Source organism: Silene latifolia, chromosome 10, assembly GCF_048544455.1.
Source record: "Silene latifolia isolate original U9 population chromosome 10, ASM4854445v1, whole genome shotgun sequence".
NCBI lineage: Eukaryota > Viridiplantae > Streptophyta > Magnoliopsida > Caryophyllales > Caryophyllaceae > Silene > Silene latifolia.
Genome location: NC_133535.1, coordinates 105,378,147 through 105,392,967, shown reverse-complemented (window position 1 = coordinate 105,392,967; position 14,821 = coordinate 105,378,147). Strand labels below are relative to the sequence as shown.

The 14,821-nt window shown below is 36.6% G+C and overlaps 1 non-coding gene across 1 annotated transcript; it reads right to left on the bottom strand.

Annotated features, from left to right (window-relative positions):
* Nucleotides 1-14,231: 14,231 nt before the first annotated feature.
* LOC141609700 (small nucleolar RNA R71) lies at nt 14,232-14,338 on the bottom strand. The gene has a single exon (XR_012527619.1). It is a non-coding gene; the product is annotated as a small nucleolar RNA R71 (small nucleolar RNA).
* Nucleotides 14,339-14,821: the final 483 nt, after the last annotated feature.

Below are 14,821 nucleotides of genomic sequence, written 5' to 3'. Positions count from 1 at the left end.
TGATAGTCTTGAATGAGCGTTATCTCAATAACCCGACGCGTACTCGACCCAACACCCGCACTCTAGACCATAGCATGGCCCGCAACTTGAATTAACCTGAAACAATATGACATGGCCTGAATGTTTATTATTAGAAACTTACCATTATCCTTACAAAATATGATTAATAGACCCGAAAATGTCTTGAACCCGAAATGATCCAACCCGACTTGTTTTGATTTGATCCTTACAAACCCGAAAATCACCGACCCGAACTGACTCATTACTAATCCGACACGATTTTCCCGTTTTCCAAGTCATATATCCGTCATAAATCACCAAGTTTTGACAATGTTTCAAATTAAATAGTTAAAATTCAAGACTTAACTTAAAACTATTGGAAACGAAGAGATCCAGAAAAGGGGGTCTTCGAAACCAATTCGGACTGAATCGGCTCAAAAGACCGGTTAGCCGATTTAGAGGCTCGCCCAAAAACCGAACCGAAACCAAAACCAAAACCGAATATGGATATTATTTCCCTACTTTTAGGTACACAATTAAGAGGTTCGGTTTCTTGGTTTACTACCCTCACTTTTGTGAAGGTCCTTTCGAAGAAGTTTTTATAATGAATAATTCTAGCCATGTTTATTTGTCTCAGTTTTTAGGTTTGATCCAAAATTCCAATAGGTATAGTTCACTTTATAGAAAATAATATCTTTTTAGGATGGCTAAAGAACATAACCTACATACTACGTATACCAGGTTAATCATTTTTTTAGCAGGCAATAAGCTCGAAAGCTAGAAAACATAGCATCAAGCCATAAATAACCCCAAAAGATTGTTCTTGATGAAGCATGAACCTGAGACTCATAAGAATTTCACTCATATTTTAACCACTGAACTTCATCTTTACGGATTCTATATATATATTTAGAGTATGTATTTTTTAGAAGATATTTGAGTATGTATTATAGTCTACTTCAAAGAAGTAAAAAGTTACTCTAGTTTAGAGATTAGAGAAAAAAATGAAAATTTTGATGGAAGGTAACTTATAGACATAGGCCATGTATGTTAATCAAAAGATTTAAAATAAGCAGATTGTAAAACTAGATTATAAATGACTTAATTTTATTAGTGTTTAACCAACATATTTTAGTTAGCAGAATTATTTAAAGTATTTGGTAATTAGTTGATTAAGATTTAATAGATTGTTATTTTTATTTGTAAAATGAAGTGAAGTTTGCTTTTTCTTGTAAGAATATTCTAATTAGTATATTGAAATAGGTAGCATGGGTAAGACATCATATTGAGCCTGAATATGATGTTTACTAAACACTAAAATTAACATATTAATGGGTCAAAAATGCTAAAAATTATGCTAAATATCTACCAACATGTTGTTTACTAAACATCCTCATACTATGTTTGCAACTCTATGAATATTGAACTCTACATTTATCTTTTTTTTGCAGCAGTAAAAAATATTGTATCTTACACCGTACATATTCGACTCTCGGTGTAATACCCTTGATCCCAACCAACCCAGGTCTGACTTAATACCAGTCACAAACAAGGGTTTAAACCCGAGTAAACCCATACTACAACCCCCTTTAAACCACCCTCGAAAACACCCTTCAAACACCCCTTTCCCGTCGGTCAACAGAGGTCAAATCAAGTCAACGACGATCCTTGGTCATCCACGGTCACAACGGTACTTACGGCCTGATCTAAGGTGGTCTAGATTACAAGTTATAATATCGTAAAGTATATACATAAGACGGTCTGAGAATATTACCTTGAGACGATAAAAGACGATAAATTCCTTGCTATTCCCCTTTTTTTACTCTCCCTCTCTCTTTATAAATTATTTTTTTCAGATTTGATGAATAATAATGACCATTGTTTGAGGTTTCATCTATTTATATTGGTAGGCTAAGGTTATAAGGAACCAATTAGGAAATATAAAATATATTTATTATTATTATTAGTAATTATCCGATCCCGACAATTAATCAACCAATTGACGCAACATATATAGTCGACCCAAGCCCTATAACACATGACCCAACTCCAATCCCGTCTTTCTTTATTATTTTATTTATTTAATTACCGTCTCATAACAAATATTATTATTATTATTATTATTATTATTATTATTATTATTATTATTATTATTATTATTATTATTATTATTATTATTATTATTATTATTATTATTATTATTATTATTATTATTATTATTATTATTATTATTATTATTATTATTACTACTATTATTATTATTATTATTATTATTATCGTATTACTATTATTATTATAACATAATAATCATTCACTATTACCATATAAATTATCATATATTATTATTACCCAATTATCATTCCGACCCATACTCTATTATTCTATTATTTTATTATATCATTCCGTCTTATTCACAATTATTAATTATAACCGTCATAATTAATTATTCGAATTATGTAAATTAGTTATATAAACTTCACTAAACTACGGGGTATTACAGTCTTACCCCCATAAAATGAACTTCGTCCTGAAGTTCGCCAACAACTACTACCACAACCCTAACACAATTATGCATTTTACAATTATCAACCATGTCAATCTTATCACAAGGTATCACAATAATAACTCAAAGCATTCGTAGTATTACATTCCTTCCCCCTAAAAATAAACTTCGTCCTCGAAGTTCGGAATAACAGGAACAACCAAATCATTGTTGTAAGGCCATAAAATAAGGAACACACCATGTAACATATGGCAACTACTATTTTCCAACACAAATCTAATTGATGGATAAATTAATAACAACAATCTTCGATTTACTTCTGACTAGAAAAAAACTACATTATATAGTCTATTCAAACTAACATTATTTAAACTTACTACTTGCGCGTTTATTTCTTACTAACGATATCTAATCTTAAACATGGATGCAATTATTGTGAACATATATATAGGTTTAGGGCAACATATTCCGCATATCACTAGACAAGTCATCCTACTTCACATAATTTACAACATCAAAATATCAATGTTTAACAGATAAGAAACAATAACTTATACTTTTCAAGGCTAGGAAAACATGTTATAAATTCTAAAACTCATAAATAGATAATAACGGAATTACTTTTTGAGAACTTATACTTTTTAGAAAATACAGAGAGTTGGTAAACCATGAGAAAAAGAATCAAGTCAAAAACTCATAAGATCAATTTATAATGCATTTTACAAACTACTTGGTCGAAACAGAAATTTCACAGCAACTCGTCAAAAACTTAGGTCAACTTGTAAAAATCACTATTAATTGTCAATCATTTACCTTGCAATGTGGCTTATAAATTTAGAAACGTATATGAATATTTTAAACAATGGAGTTGGAATTACAACAAATCAATAAATAATTTTTAAATGGCAAATTTTACAAAAACATAGCGCGAAAACATTACTGTACAGGAATATTTCGACCACTGTCCACTAAAATATTTATTACGCCTAAACCGTATATTATTTGAAATGAGACCAGTGGCATATGAAAGATAACTCACAAGGGTATCACACATAAAAATCTCGGATAAGAATTTTAAACAGACAGTAAATGGCAGCCAAAACAATCAAGGGTAAAAAAAATCTTGTGAAATCAACCAAAATCACATTCTTCACAATTCCACACAACAATTAGGGGTCGTTTGGTTCACTATTTAGGAATGGAGTGAGTTGGAATGAGAAACCATAGGAGTATGGGATTCGAATTCCATACCTTTCAAAACATGTTTGGTTCATTAGAAAAATAAACATGAAGGAATGGAGTTTGAATCCATAGGAAGGAGGTGGGTATGGGATTCCAAGGGGTTGGGGTGGAATGAGAATCCATCAGGATTCTAACTCCATTCCAAAATACCCCAACCGAACACTAGAATGACTAGAATCCATTCCATTCCATTCCAAACCCCCCAACCAAACACTCCCTTAGTACTTTATATGTTTAATCATATTCACACCTTCTACATACATGCCAACATACTTCCTTATATCAACATTCTTATAACAAAGCTTAAAAGAAATCATATCACATCCCTTCTCCGTAAAACAAGGTTACGCCCCCGTATCCGCAATCATCAATGAAAACAACATGTAAACAAGGCAACAAGAACTTTCAAGACAAAACAAACAATATTCATTTTAAATTACCCCACACTGTAATATCTCTCAAGGTAACCGGTTCAAAACTGGAAGGGCCAGAAGTTTGGTGTGAGGGGGCCCCTAACTCATCCCAAGCCTTAAGTGGGCTCCTAACAGTTTCTATCCGGGTTCCTTTTATTTAGACACATCCTAAGCTCATTATTATTCATTAGTTAGGCCTGAGGATCGTTTTGCTCTGATACCACTTTGTAACACCATTGATCCCAACCAACCCAGGTCTGACTCAATACCAGTCACAAACAAGGGTTTAAACCCGAGTAAACCCATACTACAACCCCCTTTAAACCACCCTTTAAACCACCCTTCAAACACCTCTTTCCCGTCGGTCAACAGAGGTCAAATCAAGTCAACGGTGATCCTTGGTCATCCACGGTCACAACGGGACTTACGGCCTGATCTAAGGTGGTCTAGATTACAAGTTATAATATCGTAAAGTATATACATAAGACGGTCTGAGAATATTACCTTGAGACGATAAAAGACGATAAATTCCTTGCTATTCCTCTTTCTTATTCTCCCTCTCTCTTTATAAATTATTTTTTTCAGATTTGATGAATAATAAGGACCATTGTTTGAGGTTTCATCTATTTATATTGGTAGGCTAAGGTTATAAGGAACCAATTAGGAAATATAAAATATATTTATTATTATTATTAGTAATTATCCGATCCCGACAATTAATCAACCAATTGACGCAACATATATAGTCGACCCAAGCCCTATAACACATGACCCAACTCCAATCCCGTCTTTCTTTATTATTTTATTTATTTAATTACCGTCTCATAACAAATATTATTATTATTATTATTATTACTATGGTTATTATTATTATCGTATTACTATTATTATTATAACATAATAATCATTCACTATTACCATATAAATTATCGTATATTATTATTACCCAATTATCATTCCGACCCATACTCTATTATTCTATTATTTTATTATATCATTCCGTCTTATTCACAATTATTAATTATAACCGTCATAATCAATTATTCGAATTACGTAAATTAGTTATATAAACTTCACTAAACTACGAGGTATTACACTCGGAGTCGGATTTTATTATTACATTATTCGAATAAGAAATTAAACTAAGGATGGAGGTGATAATCAAAGTAGGCTTCTTGAGAGGACGATCGAAATTGGCCAAATGGGCAAATATTTCTTTTCTCTTCTTTATCAACTGAGCTTGGGAGAAGTACCTGCAACAAGACACACTTACGCCACGAGAACGTAGAAATTTATGGGTGAAAGATCTACTTGTAAAGAAAGTAGATAAATTGTGTGTTGGAGATTCATCCCTTGACTAAAATTCTTCTTAGAAATGAGTATTCTCCTTTTATGTTTCTCATGACGTTTAAAGAGGTACCTGCAACGTGACATACTAGGGGCACACGATAATTTAACAAACAGGAAGAGTACATCTTACACTTCTTTGGACACACTACGCCAAATCTGGCAATCAATAAGGAGCGTATCACAACGGTTTAATGCATTTAATAACGACACTTAGATTACCGTTTTCCAAATATTGGCGGAAACCTAAACCGCGATAATGAGAATAACGGTTTCCCACGAAAACCGTTGTTATTATAATGTAACAACGGGTACTTAACAAACCGTTATAAAAAACGTTTTAACGGTTTCCAAAAGCTCGTTATAAAATCTCTCTTATCAACAGTTGTTAGACAACCATTACCAGTTTAAGAAAATGGCATTTCAAAAACCGTTACTAAATTAGCACCAGCAACGGTTTGTGGTACCCGTTGTTATGTTATAGAGACGGGTTTCTTGTAACCGTTATCATTTTCAATTATGAAAGAGCGGTTTTTCAATTCAACCGTTGTCACTATTTGATTAGATTTCTCAGTTTGACCACTGCATGCAAAACTTTATCAGAACTTTAATAAATATTCAATTTGACCAATAATATTCAACTTGACCAAAATAATTCTATAAATATGTCTTCATAATGTTTTGGTCAAAATCTAAATTATCAAACATTTACTCTTTAATTTCTCTCTAAAAAAATATGGCTGGTGTATCGGAGCTATAATCACGTTATCGTTACGCACAGCCTTTTACTTGCATTCTCCATAATCTCCCGGTTCGTTATGATAGGAATGGAAAGGGTTTAAACCCTAATTTTGGGTGGTTGACGCAAATGCTTCATGACTCCGATCCGGTTTCACTGCGGTTAAAAAAGTGTACCCTGTGTCTACAAACAAGCAAGGTTTTGTAGGCTTCGCTTTTATCGAGTTTGACGAAGCCAATTGCCATGATAGTTTTCGTCAGGCAAGAAAATTAGGGGCTAGATTTGCGGGGAAAGAGGACTTCTATTCAGATGCTAGACAAAAGGGCCCTTATCTATGGATTGCGACCCATGTTGATCATCATCTTCTAACGCATTACAGGAGGCATCACATTCCTGCCACCGTGCCTATGTCATGGGGGAAAGAGGCCATTCCACATGCGCTGCCCGCTGATGATGAAGAGTTGATCTACGACTTGATATATGCCGAAAATGTAACACCCTCATATACCGAGGAGCCTTAACCAGACCTTCCTTAACATATAAAGGCATTACCATCTCGGTTGCCCGAGGTAAGTAATCATCAAAAGTCGATAAAAGAACAATTATAGTGATATTACAAGTGTTACAACCAACTAATAAAGTAAAGGTACAACTCGTCCGCTACACATTATCTCTATCAGAACTCGTGACAACAAACCCTTGCCAGGACTCCAGCTATCAACCACATCAACACCTGCTAAGACTGACTGCTCACCATAAGGGATCACGGCAGACACATAAACAAACAAGACAACCACACAAGGTCAGTAACTGAGACAAGACACAACATAAACCAACAACAACTATCAACACAATGCAAACACAACCAGTCACACACAATCATACCCCCACTCCAATCAATCTCCGTCACCGACTGTCCACTGGACCAGCCCTGCCAGTGGGGGACCGCAGCCATTCCCACCTAAGCCCCGCTCATCATACCGAGCGATAACCCTGTCCCATTAATGTGCACATCCCCTCCCGTGGCGGGTTCCACGGAGGGCGAAACTAGGGCATGAAGCCACTCCCGCAAGTGACTCCACTCAGCCGAGGACGCACCTCGAGAACCAGAGACAAACAATCACAGACAGTTGCAATACAAAAACAACCGACCTCCAGTATACACCAAACAACTACCATGTATACTCAACTACACGGTCACAACAACAATACAACATCACACATCAACCGACACTCTAGACATTCAACAGAAACTGAGTAGGCGAACCTACCTTTAAGCGACTGCAACGATTCCATTTCCATACACGCAACACCCAGCAAACAAGCAACACCTATACACATAAAATAATCATCTATCACTACCATTCTAACCCTAACTGAAAAGACAAAGACACGGATGATGATGACGACATACCTACATTAGGAAAACTGGAAAAGGACCGCTACCCGACTCAAGCCATGCACTCCTAGGGCACAAGGACCTTCAAAGGCTCCCATGGAAGGCATATGGTGAAGGGAAGAGGAAGGGACGACATCTGGGTTTAGAAGAAAGAGGCGGAAATGATTTGCGGTTTTAGGAAAAACACGATTATAAATCCTCGCTGAAAAGACGCTACTCGATCGAGTAACTAAAATACTCGATCGAGTGGCCCCTACTCGATCGAGTATCCAAGCTACTCGATCGAGTAGCCTTTACTCTATCGAGTACCACCCACAAATCAAGACACAAGGTAACTATGGCACGTAAACCTAAGAACCATTACTGCTCTCAAGGTCGGTCAACGCTGGTCAACGGATCCCTAAAAGGGCGGGTATTACAGAAACAAGGCATGAAGACTATCCTAATACTTCATCAGACTCTAATTAAATCTTTAATTATTATCTGACATTATGAGTTGTATTTTGATTATGGTGGTTATTTGAATTAAAGTTTAATTATTTATGTTATTTGTTACGTTTTAATTAAGTCCTTACACTCAAAGGCAATCCACCAAATAAAATATTATAATGACTAACTTTCTACTTATAATAATAAAAAAGAATGGAAACGGCATAATAAGATAATAAGAATTGGAACCGTTATAATAATAATAAGACAAAACGATAACGGTTCTTTGTTAAGCCGTTATCATATTACATATATCAACAACGGTTATTTTAAAGCCGTTGTCATATTACACCAATTAACAACGGTGTTTCTTAAAATCGTTGTAAAAACAGATCCACTGTGAAAACTAAAAAGTTTGTGATTTTATTTACCAATGCATGACCTATTATTATTGGTTGGTTGACCATTATTCACCTCATGCATGCATGCACAATTACAACGGTTCTTATAAGAACCATCTTAGATTATGCAACTCTAAAAATAAATGAAATGTCAAAGGTATTAATAATAGAATGACTGATGGTGAACAAGTCATCTTTGTCGTCGTTGTCGTTATTAATCTTTATAGCTTAAAAAAGGTAATCTCATTTTCATAGCTACTGGCTTATATATGGAGTCGTACTTGGATGATTGATGGTGAAATTGGTGATGCCATTTATAATGATGCAATTGCTGAATTTTACAATTTCGTTAGTGAAAATTTTTATCTCCACTCATCAATCCCCTGCCCTTGTAATAGATGTGGTAATATTAGGGTTTTTCCTATCCCAGATGTCAAAATACACTTAGAAAAAAATAGTTTCAGTAGAGATTATAGGCTTTGAATTTTTCATGGAGAATTAGAGGATGATGATGGGGAATCTGATGTAGAGGTAAATAATCATACACCTGAAGCTGTTGGTTTAGATATAGGGGATGGGGCATATGATGTATGTGTAAACAATCGTTCACCTACACCTGAAGTTGTTTTAGGTGAGAAGTTTGCTGAAGATGATGGATTCGATAATTTTGAAGCTACCGGTGATGGAGAAATAAATGCTGATGATTTAATTGAGAAGTTGAGTCAATCTGAAATGCCTTTATTTACTGGTTGTAAGAAGTATACCAAATTGTCCGCGGTGGTAAAGTTATATAACTTGAAGGGGGCAAATGGGTGGAGTGATAAGAATTTTATGGATCTTCTAGCTTTGCTATGTGACATGCTTCCTGACGGTAATGTTCTTCGAGTCGGACATATGAGGCTAAAAAAATGATTAGAGAATTGGGCATGGAATATGAGAAAATACATGCTTGTCCCAATGACTGCATATTGTACGGTAAAGATTATGAGAAATTATAATATTGTCCGCGCTGCTCTGTATGGCGTTATAAGACTAAGGAAGGGATCCCAGCTAAGGTGTTGTGGTATTTTCCAATAATACCAAGATTCATAAGGATTTATTTGAATGAACAAGATGCAAGAATGTTGACTTGGCATAATAGTGGAAGGTTTGAAGATGGAAAGTTAAGACACCCAGCGGATGGTCAACAGTGGAAAGAGTTTGACGCTAAATATCCTGACTTCGCCCAAGAAGCAAGGAACTTGCGTCTAGCGCTCTCCACAGATGGAATGAACCCTTATGGAAACATGAGTACCCAACACAGTACTTGGCCAATTGTGTTGGCCATCTATAATTTGCCCCCATGGGTTTGCATGAAACAGAAGTATCTGATGTTGTCTTTGTTGATATCTGGCCCTCGACAACCTGGAAATGACATAGATGTGTGTTTGGAACCACTTCTAGATGATCTGAAGATTCTGTGGGAAAGAGGGATACCAGTGTTTGATGGTTATAAGAAGGAAAGTTTCAATCTGAGAGCTATGTTATTGTGTACAATAACTGACTTTCCGGCGTACGACAATCTTTCTGGACATACTGTACATGGGAAAGAGGCTTGCCCATTGTGTGGGGGGGGGGGGGGGGGGGGTGGATGTTGAATCAGAATATTTGAAGCATTCTCGCAAGCATGTGTACAGGGGAAATTGTCGATGGTTATGCCCTGATCATCATTATCATAAGCTTCACAAGGCATTTAATGGGTGTCCTGAGCAACGTGGGAGTTCTCAGATTTTGAATGGTCATGTAGTGTATGAGAAAGTGAAAGATATTGATATAATCTATGGGAAGAAGGGACATAAGTTGTTTACTCGTGGTTATAAATAAAATCATATTTTTTACCAAACTTCCGTACTGGCGTGACCTCCCGGTTAGACATTGCCTAGATTTTATGCACATTGAAAAGAACGTTTGTGATAATATAATCAATACTCTGCTAAATGTTCCGGCTAGGAGAAAAGACAACAAGGCAACTAGGAATGATATGGTTGAGATGGGTATTAGGCCCGAGCTGGCAGCTAAAACAAAAGGAAATCGGACTTTTTTGCCGCCTGCAGCTCTTACTCTTTCAAAAAAGGAGAAAAAAGAGTTTTGCGAATGCTTGCATGGTATTAAGGTGCCAGAGGGCTATTCGTCTAATATTAGCCTTGTTTCGTTGCAGGATCTAAAACTTACTGGTTTAAAGTCACACGACTATCATACATTGATGCAACAACTACTAGCTGTGGCCGTTCGTTCCATTCTATCTCCAAAGGTTCGACATGCTATAATTAGATATTGTTATTTCTTAAAATCAATCAACAGTAAAGTCATTGATCCCGATAAAGCGGAAACTTTGCAGGACATCCTCGTCACCAGTTTTTGTCAGTTTGAAATGTATTTTCCTCCCTCATATTTTGCTATCATGGTTCATTTGACTGTCCACCTAGCCCGGGAGGTTTTGTATCTCGGGCCAGTGTATTTGAGATATCAGTACCCATTCGAACGATTGATGAAAGTTTACAAGGATTACACATCTAATAGGTATCGTCCAGAGGGGTGTATTGCTGAGCGAGCAATTATCGATGAAGCTCTTTCGTATTGTTACGCGTACCTCTCCTTGGATGAGTTAATTAGAGCTCCTATGAGTCGTCATAGTGATTGGATGAATGTAAAAGGTGTAAGGAGTCGTGTTTCTAAGGATATGTTATCTGACATGTGACATAGAGCTCATACATACGTTCTTTTTAACGATGATCATGTCCAGCCTTACAGTATGGAAAACCAGAGTTACCTTAAGGGAAAACACCCTCCTAAGAACGAAAGGTGGTATGCAAATGAGCATTATAAGCAATTTAGTGACTAGTTTAAGGATACTATTTACGATGATGACAACCCAATTGATGATTGCTCAACCAGCCTACGACATCTCGCTTTCGGTCCTGATGCTCGTGCAACTTTTTATAGCGGGTATGCGATCAACGGGTACACTTTCTACACCCGCATTCAAGATGAGGCGAGCACAATGCAAAACAGTGAAGTTTGCGTAGATTCTGAGGCAATATACTTTGCTAGTTCAAAGGATAAAAATCACATTTTGGGTACAATACAATATTATGATGTTATTCAAGAGATATTGGTTTTAGACTACATGAATTTTGAGATACCTCTATTTCGGTGCAAGTGGGTTGACAACAACAATGGTGTTAGAAAGGATGATTTAAGATTCACATTAGTAAATTTTGACAAGGTTGGAAACAAGGACGATCCTTTTATATTAGCGTCACAAGCAAACAAGTGTTTTATGTTACCGATCCTATGGATAAGAAGTGGTCAGTTGTTCTATCTTACCATCTGACGTGACTCATATTTGTGCACATTTAGTCCCCGAACTAGCTTCGTTCCCATGTTTTCTAGTGCTATTTAGGGTCATTTCTTATCTTTAGTTCCCTACTTTGCATATTCTTTGAGGTTTTGTGTCCTTGGTTGGAGAGGATTGATAACCTTGCACTTATGGAGCAAAGTAGAGCTAAATGGATTCCATCTAATGACCAAGCATCAAAGAGGAGACCATTACTAAAGGCCTAAGTGAATAAATGAAGTAGAAATGGGCAATGATGAGGAGCCCCACGACCTACCCACGATCCCCATGTATCCTTGGGCAGTCAAAGAAGAAGAAGAGCTGAGCAAAAGATCCGGGCATCTAAAGCACTGATCCGGGCGTCTCAGCCCACAATCCGAGCGTCCCGAGCCCAAGTCGGGCGCCTCAAGGCTCAATCCGAGCGACTTAACCTCAGGTCGAGCGGATCCTTCGGTAGAGCGAGTTTGCTTCATTCCACAATCCGGGCGGCTATCTCTAGGACTTGCAAAGCACTAATCATCTTCTTAGGGACTTAATCGTCATTTAAGCCCTTAGTTACCCTAATACTTGTACTTAGTATAAATACCCCATTGTTTTAGGGGATTAAATAAGGAGTTTTAGAAGAAGTTGAGCTAGTTAGAATTTAGCATTAATCAAGTTTATCAAGTTGTAATATCTTAATCCAATATTAATCAAATCTTAATTTCTCTTTAATCCTTCAATTGTTCATAGTTCTAGTTTGGGTAATTTGAAGATTATTTGGGTTTATTGAAGACTTGACAACTCTTCATCATTCATCAAGTGTCCTTCTATTATTCTTAGCTTATTATTTGAATCATCCTCAATTTGGTATAATCCTCTTTACCCTTACTTATTTATTTACTCATTCACCATGTTTAACTTTGCTAATATAATTGACACCTTCATTAGCATGTTTACCATAGTCATGAGTGAGTAGTCACCTAGCTAGGGTTAATGGGGGATTAGGGGAACTATAACATGGGGGTAGATCCATACTTAATCTAATATGTTATCATAAGATTGCTTGCTTGTTGTAGTGTTAGCCTATGCACATGTTATGCTTGATGAAATGCTAGACTATGAAACCTTGCATTTATTACCCATCTTTTATCTATTCAACAAGACTTGTAAGATATAAACTAACTCGAGTCTCGTTAGACCATGAATAGAAGTGAATAGGAAGAAAGTAAGTCGACTTGTAGGTGTTGTACAGTCTAGACGACTCGGCTCCGGGACCCAAATCTTCCTATGAACTGTAAGACATAAACTAACTCGGTTCCTCTACAACAATAATTGCTTGCAACTATGAAAACATGTTTATATGATCACCACCATGAATCCCCTATGAACCCATGACACCCTAGTACCTTAATCTATTGTTTACAAACCCTCACTTTAGTTGTTTGTTTTGCTTTCTTTATATTTCATTGTTATAATAGTGTAGTTTGATACCCCATATCTCATCCCAATTTGTGACAAACCTAAGACATAGCTTTCTACAATCGATAACTTAATTCAATACCCGTCCTTTGGGATCCGACCTTTACTTACCACTCTACTAAGAGTAGTTTGTTTAGTTATAAATATTGTTTTGGTTGGTTGGCTTAGACGACAAAGTTTCGAACCGCACCAAAAATGGCGCCGTTGCCGGGGACGGTGTTCAATTGAATTGTTGTCTTTTGTTGTTTTTAGTTGTGTCTTTCTTAACCTTGGGGAAGTCAAACTCCTCAAGGTAGTTTTAATTATTTTCTAGTTATTTGCTTTTTGCATGTCTAGGAGATCACAAGGTAGACCTTTACCTATTGATCCCGAAATGGAAAGAACTTTGACCAATCTTAGAAGAACCGCTAGAGAGGCTTCAACAAGTTTGGGTATTGGAGAACTTGTGGACGTCGGTGTTATCCAATCGGATAGTGTTGTGTTTACCAACCCTTTTGCAAGAGAAGGAGAGGAGAACCCATTTCAAAACCAACCATAAAATCAACCCACAATGCCTAAAGTTTCATCTCATTCCGTGCCTACCGAGGAGAACCTACCAAATGGTACTCCAACACCACCTCACTTAACCGGTAATTTCATTGCCAAATTCGCATTCATACAACTAGTTGAGAGAAGCCAATTTGGAGGGATACCTAATGAAGATCCTCATCTACACATGGAAACTTTTTGTGACTATTGTGATGCTATCTCTCAAACCGGAGTAACCCAAGATCAAATTCGATGGGTGTTGTTTCATTTTCCTTGATCGGTACCGCAAAACAATGGTTGAAGATCCTAGACAAGGCTTCCATTGGTATTGATTCATGGAAGAAGTTAGGACTTGCCTTCTACAAGAAGTTCTATCCTCCGGAGAAGACTAACATGTTGAGAGCCCAAATCACCAGGTTCAAGCAAAGGGATGAGGAATCATTATATGAAGCATGTGAGAGATTTAAGGATACTTGTCGTTCTTGTCCACACCATGGACTTAGTGAGTGGTTCCTTGTTCAATAGTTTTGGAACGGCTTATATGAAGACTCATGAAATGTGCTTAATATGGGATCCAATGAGAGGTTCACCGAAGTTGATGACAACCAAACATGGGCCAAAATTGAAGAGATGACGGTTCATAATTCCCAATATAGTAGGCCTCGAAAGGCCACTAGAGGAGGAAAGCATGAGGTAGATTCCATCACACAATTGGGTGCTCAACTAAGTGCTCACCTCGACACTATCAACTTGAAGTTTGAGAAGGCTATAGCTAAGCTTGATGAAGCTTCCAAATCACCCAAACAACATGTCAATGCTATGATGGCATCATCCTCAATCCCAAATGGAGTATGTGAAAGTTGTGGAACCTTGGGACATGATCAAAATGAATGTAGGGGAACAAATGAACAAGTGAATGTTTTCCAAGCATACAAGAATGGCACCCCTTACTCCAACTACTATAATGAGAATACCAAATTCCA